The following is a 17,922-nucleotide window of genomic DNA, read 5'->3' as shown; positions in this document are numbered from 1 at the left end:
TTTAATCCATATCATAATTTTTCTTGACATGTTTGTTAGTTTAATTGGTGATCTTAATGATTTTTAATGGACTCCATAACTTGTCCTCAAGTTATGGAAAACCAAAAGTTTTTCTTTAAAAGAATTATTAAAGAGTCATAGGTTATGAACTTGAAAAGTCTATTCTCCATAAATTGTTTTATGACCTCCATAACTTATCCTCAAGTTATGGATTTTCAAGAGTCTCTCTATTAAACCTATATTAAACTCATATGTTATGGATTCCAAAAGTTTTTTGAATTGTTCAAAACTTGCCCTCAAGTTTTGGAATTTGTAAAGTTACACTTTTGAATACTTTAGTTCCAAACCCTAGAATTTTAATAGTTTAAAATTCAACTCTTATACTATTATAATATTATAGGTTTAATATTTATATATATGTATAAGAGTAAAGTCAGTCTTACCGTTAGTAGGCCTCATTCACGAAGTCGGTCTATAAGGGGGGTATAAGGTTACTGCCTATAAAATGGCAGTTTAATGGGTGTCCACTCTCACCCACCGCTTCCTTGACTGGTGGAGGGTCGTTAGCCGAACGGGTAGGATAGGACTCTAATTCTCCCTTCATTAAAAGTATAATGATAAATATAAAGTAACTAAACACTTATAAATTCCCAATCTTAGTTACTTTAGGAAAATGTGAATATGGTGCTAACCCATGAAATTGCACTTTGCACCTTGTTAAGCTGTTAGTGGAGCGTGTGTGGTTAACCGTCACATTAATCGGGACTGACAGTGAGTGGCAAAGGGTAGCTTGATGTTAATCATAGGTCAATGGAGCGTGTGTGGTTAACCGACACATAGATTAGGTGGTTGTAACATTGGGTGTACCAAGCTAATTTGCATGGTTATTCACACCTTTGTGATCCTCGGCATCCCAGTCACAAACTTGAAGGGCACAATCGAGATTTAAACATGCCATTGAATTTTTCAATGAATCTTAAAGGATCTAGGAGTTTCAATTCACTTAAAACCTAAAACTCTTTTTCGTTTTTCGTGGTGGAAATTGGTAAATCGTCATTTACCTACCTTCAAATATTTTGTGGTTTGGATTACGGCATCCCTCTTCCAAATTGTAAAATATTGTCTTGGGTCCTAGCCTTAATATTTCATTTGGGTGTTATATTAACGACTTAAATCAACTAGCTTCAATTTCTCCCGTGTAGATGTCTGGTTCAGACAGCTGTGGTCTTCCCAAATCTTTTAAAACAAGTTTTTCTCTCGAATATGATACTTCAATTCCTCCACCTCCTCCAATCATTCTCCCTGACCCACAAGCTCTAAGACTTGAAAAGTTCAGGATCACTCAATCCATATTGGATAGTAAACACAAAGATGGAAAGCCTATATGTGCTCATGTCTTTGACATGAAGCTACATATTGACAGGCTAAGGATATTGGGTGTCGTCTTCCCAAGGAAGTTGGCTATTGACTGGGTCCTTCAGTCACTTCCCGAGTCATATAGTGAGTTCGTTAAAGACTACTATGTGACAGATCACGACATGACCCTAATTGATCTTACCTATTTGCTAATTGCTGCTGAATCAGCAATGATTTGGCGCAATGGTCAAGCAAATCTGATTGGAAGGTCTACATCCCAAGCTGACATGGACATCCCAGAAAATATTCCTTCTCCTAAAGGAAAGGTATTGGGCATGGTCAAAAGTTTTGATCATAAGAGAAAGGCCAAATCTTAGACTGCTCCATGTAAGCCTGTGTGTTTCTATTGCCAAAGACAGGGACATTGGAATCGAAGCTGCCCAGACTACCTGAGAAGTTTAATCAGATTGTATGGTTCTACTTCAGGTGAGTTCATTATCTAACTCTACTAAGTTCCTAATTGTTGACTCTTAATACATGATGTGACAAGGTTGCATTTTGATGTTTTGTAGGATCATGCAAAGGGAAGGAAGCTTAAAGGAAGAGTATGATGAATCTGATCGCGAAGATGGATTTCAATCGCATGGTTCGAAGATCGGATTTTTGAGCTACTGCTTAGAGTTATGATAGATTGCTAGGAAATATGTAATAACATAGTTTTCATTTGTAATTGCATTGTAAGGAAAAGTTTTTCCCGCATTTTTATAAATAAATAAAATTTTGTTTTATTTTATATCTCCTTACAATGGCATTTATGAAAAATTGATGTTTGTATGTTTCTATTCTTAGCAATATGAATTTGATTCTTTCGTTTGTGGTAATGTCAAGTATTTGCCAAATAAGCAAAGATTCTCATCACCCAAGTTTCAATTGGATAGAAACTTGGAATCATGCAACTTGTATTGTGTGATGAATGGGAATTTTCATCTTTGGGAAATTAAGACTAATTCCTTGTTCACATGTATATGTGAGTCAAGTGAAGGACTAGGGGATCGTGTACAATGGGTGTGCGCTGGTCAAGGTCCACCATAAAGATCGATAAGACTATTTGTCATGATTTACTAAATTTTAGTAAACATGGTTATGCTTACAAGTTTAAGTATAATTCTGAAACATTGGAAAAGGTTCAATGTATGGCAGAACGAATGAGAAGAATCAAATTAGGCAGAAAGATAAAAGTTTCTTTAATCTGAAAAGATGGGAGAGTACTTTAGTATCGTGTTTTATGATCATCTTAATGTTATGGAAAACCATATCACAATTGATTCTCTAAGGACATCTTAGTGCATTTGCATGACTAAGAAGAGGAATCGTGAATTGTTGAAATGGTTAAAACAATTAAGGTGAATCATACTTCGTTCCAAAAACATCTCTTAGAGTCATACTCCAAGATTGTAATTTGAGTGACATAATCTTAAGAAAGGTTTAATACACTTATAAAATGTAGAGTAAAAGTTTTCTACTCTTGTACATTTGAAATTGGTAAGTTGTGATGTTTTGGATAAAACAAAAACCAACTAAGGCCAATTGTGTGAAGTGTTTGTCTTGATTAGAATCTGCACTAACTCTTGAATATTTGTTTGTCAATCAATGTTCCTTGACAAAGTGAATCATATATGTCAAGAGGTCAGCGGGAGTCTTAAAGATATTGACAAGTTTCAAGAACTAATTAATCAAGAATAAACCTACTGTTAAACACTAGCACACGACGTGAGGTTTGTGACCTATCGTGTTGACATATTCTTGTTTATGTGCCCATTCCAGTTAAAGTTGACTATGCATGTGAGTTCTGAGAGTTCTCAATTGGTTGCATAACAACCTGGAAGCAATGGTAGGCCCTTGTGCTGCCAGGTGGTAAGAAATTAAGAATAAACAAATTCAGTCCATATGAGTTTGGATTTGTCACTAACCTTGTCTTGTGATTATGGTTTTGACAAGTTCATATGGATAGGAACACATACACCATAGAATCTAAGTGTCATAAGGTTTCTCTCCGATTCGTCAATATGATGGTGAGGAAACGCTTTCACTAAGTAGATTTTAAGTAGATAGCAATTGTGATATTTGCATTCTCAAAGTCGTTAGTGGAGCGTGTGTGGTTAACCGGCACACTAACATGGACTAGTGAGAAATGGCAAAGGTCTAAACAATTGAGACTATGGTTATGGCATACCTCTTCATAGTTCTAAAATTGTTTAGACACACATGTGAGCTATCTAAGGGAAGGTGTATGAGTTTAAGAAGCTTAGATAAAGTCTTATCGAAGCATCTAGTATCAGAAATCTGAACTTTGGTAAGAAAGTCAACAAAGTGTTGATTTCTAGAAGTCCAGCTGATTTCTGAATACATGTCAAAGCTAGTGGGAGCATAAGTGTTATGCTGGTAAGATAATAATTATAATGCTGGTGGGAGCATAATTATTATGGAAAGTGTTGCAAGTTAGCAATGTTAATTATAGAAAACAAAGTTTCAAATCACAAGTTGTAGGGTTTGAAAAGTTGTTTTGCTATAACAAAGGGAGAGGAATTCATACTTCATTTCATGTCTAAAAGATTAGATTGAGATTTTAATCACATTTAGTCAAAATATATATATATATATATATATATATATATATATATATATATATATATATATATATATATATATATATGTTATGTTGGAATGGTTCAACATATGGAAATTCTATATATGGATGTGTTAATTGCGTTCTCAAAATTTGATTATGATTACGGCATCCCTTTTCATAATTAGAATTTTGAGAACATGGCAAATAATATAATATTCTCATGTTCTAAATTTTCCAAATGCCTAGGGCATTAAGAGGGATAAGGAATAGAACCGGATATGACTAAAATGATTAAGCAATTGTCGAGGACAATCTGAGGTTTACCTAAGATTGGTTTCTCGTGGACAGTTGGAAGTATGGTGTAAAATTTTGGAGAGGGACCATATTGACATATTCTGAAAAGAGGCAACTCTTGTTCAGAAGTAAGAGTCAAAATGGGAATATGGAAATGGTTCCATAGGAGGAAGTTAGTCTTCAAATCTGTGTAAGATTAGAAAAAAAAAATTAATGCAAGAAGGATGTTCAAAGGAATGTACTTTGAATGTGAGACTTCGTTTCCATGGAATTGATCTCCATTGGAATACTTTGTAATGGTCGTTGCCAAGTCTTTGTGACTTGTGTGCATAGTCATTACAAGAGGATCAATGCATATGAGTTTAAAATCTAACAGATTACAGTAAATGACAAGAATTTGATGTTCTTACATTTACGGTAAGGATTTGGGATTGTGAAATGAGCATCATTGGAATCATGTTCAATTGATCTATTTCACAAAGTAAGGATCATAGACAAGCATAGTGTGCATACTTGGAGTATGGCATAACTATTGTTTAGAAAACATAGTGTGCATGCTTGGAGCATGGGACAACTTTTGTTTTAATTCATGTATTAAGTTGATTATTTGAAACATTATGCAATGAATAATGTGTAATCAATATGGTGATTAAATAAAAGGTGTTTTATTTATATTCATAAGTTCTGAGACTATATTGGATTCAATTATTCTTGTGTTTCACTTTGCATGTTTTGACTTCCCGAATAACTAAGTAATTCAAACCATCCACAATCGATTTTACTTTGGAAGTAGGTATTGAGGCAAGATTGTCATGAATGGGTCTGTAGCTTGTCTGGGACAAAGTGGCTGCAGTGTTCATAAGTGCTCCTGGAATAAGATTCGAGTATTGGATTCAACCCACGCTCATTTGAATCACTTCATGGATTTTATCACGAGTGATCATGAGACGATAATATCTTATATTCTTCAAACGGAGACGTGTGAGTTGTAGTTGTGAGTTGGTTGCACATTGACATATGTAAACGCACCAGTAACTTGGTTGTTATAAAACATATCGTTGTGTGTGATTTGATGAGTAAGTACAAGCGAGCATTTGGGCCGAAGTTTATCCATTCCTTTTACCCTTGGAGGGATAAAAGCGATATCTGTGGGCCTCTCGATGATTTAGTGATGACACCCCTAAGTGCTTGGCCAAGCCTGGACTGATTTGATTTGTTCAATTAGTCAGTCGTCATAAATCGGAAATCGGGAAACAACAAATAGACAGAGAGAATGATTATAATCCATGTCTCAGTCCAGATGATATCTAGAATGGAGGAATATATGATCCATTATCTAATGGACACGTCATTTGACTAGGTCAGAGTTCGACAGCGGCTTTAAGAGCTACGATTACTAGTCGGAATCTTGGAGTCATACTTGAATAATAGTTTTAGACTTATCTAAGTGGGAGACTGTTGGATTAGATGTCTAAGCCCATAACTATTATTGGTATGTACTCGACCCGAGAGTAGCATGGTCCATTTCGGTTGCATGGCATCGGAACTATTGGATAGACAAGTGAGAAAAGGTTATTTATGATTTATATTAATATATTATAAGTTCTAATATATTAATATGAAATCATATTATTTAATTAGTATTGATCAAGAATTAATTTGGAATTAATTTTGTGATCAAAAGAGACTAATTAAATATATGGGGATTGATTATGTAAATCATTCATTCTTATATATGTGGGATTGTGATCCATTGTCCTTCATGTTGGGCTTAACCCATGTGGTAACTTATGGATACTCCATGGAGGTTAAAACCCATGGATCAAGAAGGAAATGGAAAGTCATGCACATTAGGGTTTACATGGTGTAACCCTAATGAGCCACGCTATATAAAGGATCCCATGGTTCATGAAATGGCACTAGTGGAGACACAAAAAGGGCAAAGTCGATTTCATAGAGTGAACCAAGTAACCTCTTCTCAAGTTATTCCAATTCTTGGTGGTGTTGTGTGATTCCATTTGAGGTGCAACACTTGGGGCACTAAGCTCTTAAAGGTTCAAGACTTCAAGCTCCATCAAAAGGTATGTCATCTAACTAGACTTTTGTAGTATAGATACTTCATTGTATGCTAATTAGGATGATGCTTTGGAATTTTGAATGTATGCATGTATAATAGAGAAAACATAGATCCAAAGCACATAGGGTTGCATGTACACCATAGGAGTGTTAGAATGCTCAAAACCCAACATATTACTTGTAACACCGTAAATTTTCAAACAAAATTTTCCAATTTAAAATCACATAGTTCTCATAACACGTTTCACAAAATCCCATTTGTTTAATTTACAAAACACAACTCCATAATTGTTTGATTAATAATTCAGGATCCTCAAAGCATAACTCTTTCTCTGGTGTGTACAATCGAACCGGCGCCCTCCCGCTGTCCTAAGAAGAACCTGAAACACATATCACATAACACGGTAAGCACGAAGCTTAGTGAGTTCCGCAAAATACCACATATAACTCTTTAGCCACTCGAGGCTATAACTTTGTATGACCCTCCGGTCAATGTGTCTCAGTGGTACCCTCTAATCCCACAACTCTGGTGGACCCTCCGGTCCTAACTCTGTAAACTCTAAGTAACACACAACATAAATCACAAAGAAATAATGCAGGATATCACAATACACAGATAAGCACATAAAACAGCTCAATCACGTAAAGATACCACTCTTGGTAAGTATAGTGAGAAGACTCACCTTGTAAGAACTCGGACAACCTCGAACTCGAATCACCGGTCTAGCCTCCGCCTAACACATACGATAAATATCTCTAATTAATACGCTATTCACGACTCTAAATAAACCCAAGGCTATTTCTCTTTCTCTCAAACTCTTGGAATGGGTAAAAGACCATTTTACCCATCTATGGCTTTCCATTACTCATGTTGACCAAACCCTAAAGTCAACAGAAGTCAAACTCGAGTCAGCAATCCGTGTTTGACCTGACTCGCCGAGTGCACCCATGTGACTCGTCGAGTCCACTATTTTCCTCAGAAGTCTCAGGAAGGTCCAACTCAACTCGTCGAGTTGACCCGTCAACTGGCCGAGTTATCGCATGTTCAGTCTCATCGTGAAAACCCTAGCCGACTCGTCGAGTCGGCTCATCGACTCGGCGAGTCCATTTAGACTCATTTCTCATTCAAACGATTTCAAGGCATAGAACCTTCCCAAAATCTAGATCTAACCTCTAAAGGCTCGTTTATCACGTAAAGCCACAAGCTTTACATCCATGCATGGAACTTTGGGCTTGAAATGCCAAGAAGATGCTCTAATAAGGGTCTTTCACTCAAGAGCTCTATTTAAGGCTGAATAAAGCAGCGACCTTTGGACTCTAGGGACCTCACAAGGTCCAGATCTGAAGTCCAAACCTCCATATGAACACAATACCCTCAAAGTCCCAATATTAGATAGGAAAGATGCCCTAATCTCCAATAATATGAGATCTACACAACCTAATGAGAAAGCTATAAACTTTATACCTTTTACAGAAGCTCTTGGATGAATAGCAACAAATCTAACAGCCTCCTCTCGTTCCTTGCTTGAAATCCTTCTCTTCTCTTCCAAATATGCACTAAGATACTCAATATTAGCTCACACTCTCTCTATTATCTCAAAGGGCGATTAGGGTTTCTCTCAGTGAAGGTGAGCAGTTGATGAGCCGCAAAAGAGGATATAAGTGCCTTTAAATAGGCCCCAAACCCGGGGAATTAGGGTTTCTCTTTACAGCGTCTACTCGACGAGTCGACTCTCTGACTCGTCGAGTAGATCATTAATCCCACGTGGCACTTCGCGACTCTACTCGACGAGTTGAGGCACCAACTCGCCGAGTTACTCAATAAACCCCAAGAATAAAATATAAGTAATATACCTGGGAGTCCGGATGTTACATTTATCCTAGACAGATTAGGGTATCCGTCATCTATATTAGTTAGGAGAATCACGAATTTAATGGCATAATCAATGGTTACCAAAATTGATAAGATTTATCAATTTTACCATAATCACCCATTAGAATTTAGTTTTTCCATAATGTAACTAATTCAAATTTTCGAAGACCTTTTGGGGCGCTGCTCCAAACTCTGCGGAGGCACTGTCCCTCCACCACCGCCATGGGATCTGCCCTTTGGACCCCGCTACGGGCGCTGCCCATAGGACCCAGCAGGGGGCGCGTCCCCCTTGAACCCCGCCTTTTTGTTATATCGGCTTATAATTTGATCTTATATATTCATGCACTTCACATACTCCAAACATATAATGTAGAGTACAAATGATAAGCCGTTTAGCTCACATATTAGTTCAAATTACATAAAATGCCAGGTGACACTAAAATCACCAACAAGAATTAGCCGACGAGTCTAAACGGAAGTTGTAGATCTCGTCGATAGCTACGCGTAGATATAAAGAACGTCGAAAACGAAGCTCGTATGAAGAAGATATGAATTTTTGAAAATCTGAAAAATTGCACATGGGCACACAGCGTGCGACACGCACTTCTAGAAGCCGCCTACGTAGATTTTTCCACGTTTCGCAAGGAGGGAGGCCAAACAGGCCATGGCGTTTTTCACTTATATAAGCCTTTTGCTGCCCACATTTCCTCTCCACACCATTCTAAGCTTTATCTCAAATTTTAGGCTTGGTTTTAGGGATATTTTTTCAGGATTTCAGAGTATTTTATTTTAGCGAAGCTCTAGGTATTCGGGCTCGACTAGTAGAATCTTTCGGGTTAGGATTCTGCCAATGCAATTTCCCGGTTTTCGATAAAATCTCTGTAAGTTAAGTTGCATTTATATTAATCCAAGTTTGACTTATATTTATAGCCATAGTCGTTATTATGAACCTATACATAAGATTTATCAGTGATTCCAAGTTAAAATACTAATTGATCTACTTACAGGAGTGATGTTTATGTTGGATTTAGTGAGATGTTTAAAGTGGGATTTCCAAACAGTATACTCAGTATACCAAACAGACCCTACCTCCGATATGATTGTACCTGGTTATTCCTTACTTGATAGATCTTGATGTAGGCATTGAGATTGTTGAGGAATCTAGACTGTCATTAGTCATAAGGAATATTAGACTAAGACTTAGTAACAATTACATCTAGGTCACGTCAAGGGAAAGGCTAAGTGCTAAGAAGAAACGCTGCCCAAATTTTGAAGTATCCACTTTTAACAAGTGAGTGCATAGTTACTTTCAACTTACACATAGATATGAAGTCTCTTTATATGTTATATGTGATTATTATCTCTATTCTTGATATACGGGCTATATGTAATAATATGATATGATTTTACTAGTATAAATTACTTTATCATATTTAAATTTGCATTGAGTAGTAAAGGTTTTTAGGAAAATAAAATAATGGTGAGAGGCCATGCATTGTACTGTCTGTACTACCGGGACCAGTCATCTAACAGAGTATAGATGACATCCACTGACTATTCTAGGTAGTCTGGTGGAACACTAGCAGGTTCGCCACCTGTAGGTGTTAATGATCATACTTTTCAGGGAAAAGGAAAGTTTTTCGTTTGGGTACTCTATCCCCCTCAGGGTTTCCTTATTGACATATATTCCTACGGATTCCCCGAAGTACTATTGTCTACTCACATAGATCCTTTAGGGTAGGTCTCTTGAGATTAGCATTTTAGATCAGAGTGTAAGAATAATGGCACGGGTAAACGGGTTAATCGTTTGTTGAGAAAAATAATTAATACTATTGTGGGTTGAAAACCCTATGTGCTCACCAGGCTCCAAAGCCTGACCTACTCATTTTCTTTGTATCACATGTAGTGGTACGAAGGTACAATCCACTGAGAGATTCGATGAGTTTAGGCCATTAGTACAATAAGTTAATGTAATGCCTGAAATGACTATGTTTATGCTTATGTTTTGTATCAGTTATGACATCCCAAGTTTTAATAATCAAATGAAAAACATTTCTTCAGAAATATTTTTATGGGACAAATTCCGCACTACTATGTTTTTAAAATAAGCATTAATAAAAGGTCTTTTCGGACCTTGAAATTTGGGGATGTCACATCTAAACACTTGATTAAACATTACTAACAAGCTTTCTTAGAACAATCTAACATAACTAGCTTAATTCACCAAAAAAACCATTAAGCCCTAATTAGCTTGAAAATAGAGAATATGATTACCTCATGGGCTTTTGATGTTCAATCCAATCCATAAACACCCTTGATCACCTCTTGATCGACTTCCATCCTCAAAATCGTCGGAGCTTAGCTCCAAAGGGTTTGGGGGTGTTTTGGACAAGAATTAACACCTCTGATTTATTAATCATATGCAACACCACGTCGTGGTGGCCTAAATGATCTCGTAGTCTTTTATTCTCCGTGTCATGGCAACCATTCCATCATAACAACCTAATTTGCCCACCACGCCGTGATGCCTATTCACCACGACGTGGTAGAAAGTACGTTGCCTACGACTTATGACTATGGACTTCATCTAAATCACATTTACCCTCACCACACCGTGATGGCTGTAGATCAACAAAGTTCATTGTTGATTCCATTCCAACCTTGGGGACTATTTTCTTCCAATCTTCTAACCTTCATAAATTCTTCGTTCTAAACCAGTTTTCTATGATCTTTATATACATGTGAAGGTGGGAACATACTCTAAAACTCTTTTAAGTAATTTCTCACTGACTTAATACGATTCTTAATCTGTTAAGTCATAAACTTGCCCCCAAAAGCATAAGAATACCCTTTTTACCCTTTTGGTCAAAATGCATCTTTTCATGTATTCTTTCTCTTGAACTTACTCATCTAACATTTCTTAATGACTTAAACTCATCTTTTCCATTTTCATGAAGTCGAAACTTCATAATCTCCCTAATTTCTCATTAACAACCATTTTGCCCTTTTGGTCAATAGTTGACTAAAAGTCAACTCTCTCTAAGTTTCAGGTTATTACACACACACACACACACACACACACATATATATATATATATATATATATATATATATATATATATGTGTGTGTGTGTGTGTGTGTAAGAATCTGAAATTTAGAGAGAGTTGACTTTTAGTCGACTATATATAGTTTACGTTTATATGTAGATGGGCATATATTGTGCATTCCAACTTAATATAATAAATCTATTAATTTAAAATATGTTATTAAATACAAAGTTATATCTTATTGCTGATAGATTTTTAAAATGATTATTATAATACACTTATTTGTTAATTTGAATATTATTTGAAATCCAAAACATAAATCAAAATTTAAAATAAACTTGAAGAATATATTCAAATATTATTTTTCCGAATAGTTAAATAGAACAACAAGTTAAATTAAATAAAAAATATCAAAAAACTATCTTTTGTTATAATTTTTTTTGTTTCCAAATAAGTGGTTTTTAAATAGTTAACAAGAAAAAATTCATTGCGTTAACTTACGAGCAATGGTTTATATATCAATTAACAATCATAAATCGAAATTTAAAAAAAATCAACAGATAAGTAATTTCTAAATTAATCAACCATAACGTTAATATGAAATACTAAATCGAAAAATCATGTTTAGTTTTATTTAAATGCAAACTTCGGGTAGATGATATTAGATGATATGATTCTGATATAAGTGTATTATATAATATGGTTGAAAATAATAACAAATTGATAATTAAATATAGTGTAAGAGTTATTATTTTATAGTTAATGTCTTATTATTTTCAACATGTATTTGCCAAAAATTCAACTTTATGGTTTTATTCTGCATAACGCGTGAATATTCGTCTAGTACTATACTATAATGGAGACATTTTTTTTCGTATCATCATATTCGTTTGAAAGCTTCATGACTTTTCAATTTTCTACTTAATATTATTAATATATGAACTTAAAATATGTTAATATATGCAAATATTATCTTGTTATTGATAAAATTTTACAATGATTATTATAATATACTTATTTGTCAATTGAAATATTATGTGAAATCCAAAACTGAAATCAAAATATAAAATAAACTTAAAAAATATATTCAAATACTATTTTTTTAAAATAGTTAAACATGTTTAAATATTGTAAATGTAGAACGACAAGTCAAATTAAATAAAAAATATAAAAAAACTATTTTTTTATTATAATTCAATTTTTCCAAATAAATGGTTTTTATTTAATTAACATAAAATGTTATATTCCGTTAACTTACAAACAATAATTTATAAATCAATAAACCGTCATAAATCAAAATTTAAAAAAAAATCAACAGATAAGTAATTCCTAAATTAATCAATCATAACGTTAAATTGATATACTAAATCGAAAATCATGTTTAGTTTTATTTAAACGCAAACTGCGCGTTGGTGTTATTGAATGATATAATTATGATACATATATATTTTATAATATGGTTCAAAATAATAACAAATTTATAATTAAATTTAATGTAAGAGTTATTATGTTATAGTTAGTGTCTTATTATTTTCAACATGTATTTGCAAAAAATTCAAATATATAGTTTTATTGTGCGCAACGCGTTGATATTCGCGTAGTACTATACTATACTGGAGACATTTTTTATATCATCATATACATTTAAAACCTTAATGAACTTTCTATTTCCAACTTAATATTATTAATATATTAACTTAAAATAAGTTAAATCTAAAACATAAATTAGTATATAAATAAACTTAAAAAACATATTCAAATACTACTTTTTGAAAATAGTTAAAAATGTTTATATATTGTAAATATATAACGACAAGTCAAATTAAATAAAAAATATAAAAAAAAACTATTTATTATAATTCGATTTAAGTTGACTTTGACTTATAGCATTTCTCCTTCTCTTAGCTGAAGGCTTATCCATGAATCCGGACTTGAAGAACTTGAGGGCATAGGATTCAATCCAGCCACAGGTTCTCCCTATGGCTACCTTGTTGCGAACGAAAGACCGGATCTCTATTCTTCCAGCAATCTTCTTTTGATGATAAAAAAGAAAGAAGAGAAAGAACTGGGAGTTGGCGCCTACATAACTGCTTGCTTGCTTACCAAGCCATCCTGGCAAGCTCCTCCAGTTCGATTATGATTCTTGACTTGACTTATTATAAAAACAACTCACTATCCAAATGAAAGACGATCGATTATCTACCCAAGAAGATAGAGAGTCCCACATACGAGAAAAGGTCACAAATAGAGTTGAACCAAGTAACATTGCAAAGGCATAATGATAGTAGGGTCGGGATATCCCCGCCCTCCGAACCGGACGTGAGGGTCTCCCCTCATCCGGCTCTCTGCAGGGGAATCTCCACTCACTGCTTCCCCTAATATCCTCCCTTTACCACATCATGGGGGTTTACAGGAGATCCCAGAGGCTCGCTCGGAAAGGCTGCTATACCATACCTTTTGACTTAACTCTACTCTAGTAGTCACTAGACTCACTATAGTAGTCCGTCCGGCTGCTCTTGCTGAAATCATTACTCTTCATTCTTCCGTGCTCTAGCAATTGCGCTCCCTAGACCACTACCATGTAGTTAGGTAGGGACAATCAATCCGGGAATCTAGGAATGAATGGGGATCCCTATCAATATCAAAATGAAGAAAATAGAATGAAATAGATTACCTTTCTCTCACTCAATAGATGTATCTGGTCTGATACGGTACAGTACAATACGAGACAATGGAATGCAATGGGATAGATGGTAGAGGGCTGCCTGCGCCCAAAAGCGATGATTCACTTGTCCCCTTGTCCATAGGGACCTCGTGGCATACAACCGAAACGACTCCCGCTAGATAGCCGCCCCTTTCTCTCTTTTTACAGCCTCGTGGACGGACGAAAGAAGGTAAGTTACAGAACGAGGCAGTGAAGGCTCGCGAAGTAGACAGCAAGAAGAGTTCCTGCCTACCCTTCGTAATTTCGTTGAGTTGTTGAAGGAATTAAAAAGACCCTTCGTAAAGCACTCAAATGACAATTCCTGCCTACCCTATTACATAACCTCTCACATTTGTTCGAGTGTAATTCTTCCTTTATTACTCAATTACTCATATAACTTAACTGGCTAGCTTGCCTAAGTAAAGGACTGCTGCTTTCAAACTAACTAGCCAGAAGAGGAGAGCGCTAACTTGTCTTCCCCAGCTTGCCTTTTTAAACTTTCATTTCAATGGAAGACTCCCTAACTATCTAAACTGATAAAACTGCTACTAGCTCACAAGAAGAAGAGAAGAAGGGCCCTAGTCTTCAAATCGGGATTTCATAAACCAAGAGCCAGAACAGGTTTCACCCCCATCCCACTACCCAAGCTTTTGGTGCTGCTAGAAAGCGTTCAACCGGCCAGATCTACTGAATAAACAGAGTCGACTAGATCGAGATCATAATCTGAATAATCGAGATCTTCATCCCTATCACGATCACCAAATTAAACATCCTTACTTTCCATGGTAATACCCAACAAGCATTAGCTCCCCCTGACTCGTATGCCCCATATTGGAAGGCTTCGCTCCACTAACTGGAATTGGCAAAAGATCCCTTCCCAGATTACTCCATTCAACAGCTGGAAATAAGGCAAGGCAGATCATTAATGCGATTTTTTCTTAAAGAGGAACCCTACCAAGGCAGAGAGCATCGGAGCACCGGAAAGAAGCGCTACTCCAGGGAAACACGGGTGACGGAGCTGCAAACCAAACGGAAAGGGCGAAGGAGACGGCGAGGAAGAAGGATCGCAGGTTAGTCGAGTGAAGGACCCGCCCGGGGTTTCCTCGGCTCGCACCGTCGTAATGTAACTGTGCACAGTTATTTCTATCTGGGTTATGTCATTCTGGGTTGTCGACTCACTCTATGCTGCAGGTTGAATTGTTCCAGAACCGCTTCCACGGAATTTTAGGGATTTTGGTCTGCTGTATCAATGCACCAGTACGGACTCCCTCTATGGATTGGTTTGTCTTAAAATATCGCATAGTTCCGAGACCACCAGATTTGAGCTGTGATCATTTTTTGTTTTTCTTTCAGTAACCAATTGAGTTTTGGTGTCCTACCCGTTTGAACCCAATCTCTTTCAATCCATGTTATTAGATCCGAAATTCCATGGACGAAATTGGACATTAAAAAACACAAATGCGTGTGTCTTTCCTCTGCCCGCTTGCATGCACATTGGGCACCTGAAAAGTCCATTCCCATACGTGTCAATCTGTCGCCGGTGAGCACTTTCCGGTTTCTCCACTGCCAGTCAAAAGTCAAAATAGACGTAGGCCTCTTCCATCTATCTCTGTCGATTTAGAGTGGGATTGCTCTGAAGAAAGATAGGGTCTCCCCTTTTTCTTATTCAATTGATAGTTAGTTTTCCGGTAATGCCCCATCTAAGAGCCTATTCGTCGTAAGCCCTTATAGAGTCATAACCTAATCTAATCCATAATCAGGCTTAAGACATGCAACCAACCTCTTCTTAGATTCAGAAAGGGGCAGCCAAAGCAGGGACTTATAAACTAGCATCAGATTCTGGACATATTCCTGCTACTATTAGATCCTTTACTCGTAAATAAACTATGGCAGTTCCTTTAGCAGCTCCCTCCGGGCCCGCAAAGATAAGAGAAGAGCAGGTTCTTCCCATCTATGAATCCAAACCTCCCGAGCAGCTTGCATTAGTTGTCCTTCAAACAGTTCCTTCTCGGGCAGTAACAGCGGATTCGATAGCACATTGTGCAATTCCTCATCTGCATAGGGCATTCTCGCTAACAAAGGAGAGCGCTTCTAAGACCGTTGGGAGAAACTATTTCCTTTCCTAATCTAAATAGTTTTTATAAAAAGGGTTTTTGGCCTCAATTCCGAGCTTACTCCTATCAAAGAGACTGGCATTTTACTTCTTCCTCCCTTGTTTTGATCCCTTACTACTTGATACTAGGAGAATCAAGACAAGTTGCTTGATTGCTTGGTCCGAAAATATAGGGTCTTCAAGGAAAAGGTTAGGTGTTAGGGCTTTCTCACAGTCTAGGGACTGCCTTGCTTTTCATAGCCCTAGCTACGCTACCGTAACCAGTCGTTAGGCTTCCCATCAGATAGTTCAGTCTGGCGGCGGAGATAGACACTTTGGATTCGGCGAGCTACTCCGCTTTCACATTCAGATTATAGAAAGATGGTTACTACATTGATAGAGGCATACAAGTATTCAGTTATCCCAATAGTAATAGCCCACGGAGCGGTAATTCAGTGATCCTTAACCAATTGCGATTCCGCGCATCTGATCTTTCCTGGTATTCAAATGGTTTATTGGCGGGCAGAGACTACACAGGGGTAGAGGCCCATGCCAGTAGCACCAGTGCTCGCCCTTGTCTTCATTCACTTTTGAGCTCATCATAGGGTAAATCTCCTTATCGTTGGCAATCCCCATATAAATCGTCGGTATAAAGAGATATTCCACCAACGAACGGGCACATCATTAGAGTAGACCAAAGGAAAGAGGATTGGGATGGATTGTTTAATGCCTCGACCGGATGAGGCTATGGAATGAATAGGGTTTTTCCGTTTAGTCACTCTTAGCCGGTTCCTTAAGTTTCCACCATTGAACGTGTGAATCCTCTAAGATCAAGTATCTATCTCTGGGAGGTCTACCGCATCGCCATATGGTTGGCCTAGACTGGGCTAGACTAATATTAAAGGGAATATAGCCCGTCCTCCAGAACGAAGTCTTCGCGGAAAAAAAGAAGGATAGAATCCCTTCGCGCAATGAATCGTCTCGCGCAACCAAATATCCTCCCTATAGTAGTAGGAAAATAAGACTCGTCATCTCTATGAATAAGAGTCGGAAGTATTGGCAGTCGCCTCCTTGTGCCCGTTGTCTTGCAGACCCTCACGCATTCCCGCCACAAATATCGTAACAGCCCTGAACCTTTACCCTGCTCTTCTCCCTTCTTTCTATAGCATTGTTGAACCCCATGGAACCCTGGCCCCTTTTTCACAGAGCAATTTCATCGGGCTAATCATTTACGCAGCTTTTTCTTCGTGGAGTCCTTCGAGCAGCCCGACGCATTGTTGAACCCCAGAGAACCCAACCCTTCTACTACGCAGCAGCAACACAACCGCGCCATCAAAGACGCAGTTGAATAGAAGCTGGGGCTGGAGCAGGCTCAATCTGCGATTCTACTTTCCGAGAGAACAGGCGGTTAGTCACCTATATGCGTTGGAAGTCTTCGTCCGCCGAGCTCTGAAACCTGCCTTCCTTGCCTTACCGACTTAAAAAAAGATCTGCCTGCCTCAATACCTGCTGACTTACTGGCCGCGTTACTGAGTTCCTAGGAAGGAGCAATAAAGGGGCTGCCATTAGTTAGCAGCAAGGGATTGGCTTAAAGAGTTTGTTGACTTTTTTTAGCCCAGGGCCCTAAAGCCCTTATGTCCCGCTTTGAGCCCTCTACCTATCAATCCCTGCTTGAAAATATGCTTCAAACGCCTTTTTTTTTTTAATACAGAAGTAGTAGTCTTCCCGGGTCTCACTGTTCGGATAACTTTCCTTTGAATCCTACTGCATAGGCAAGATCTCACTCTTCGTGCTGGGGGCGGTTTCACGCTGTTCATTATTTCCGCGATGTTGACTATTCTTTATTTAAG

This window comes from Lactuca virosa, chromosome 2 (assembly GCF_052849685.1).
Source record: "Lactuca virosa cultivar CGN04683 chromosome 2, Lactuca_virosa_CGN04683_v6, whole genome shotgun sequence".
Classification (NCBI taxonomy): Eukaryota; Viridiplantae; Streptophyta; class Magnoliopsida; order Asterales; family Asteraceae; genus Lactuca; species Lactuca virosa.
Note: the sequence above shows the minus strand (reverse complement) of the source record.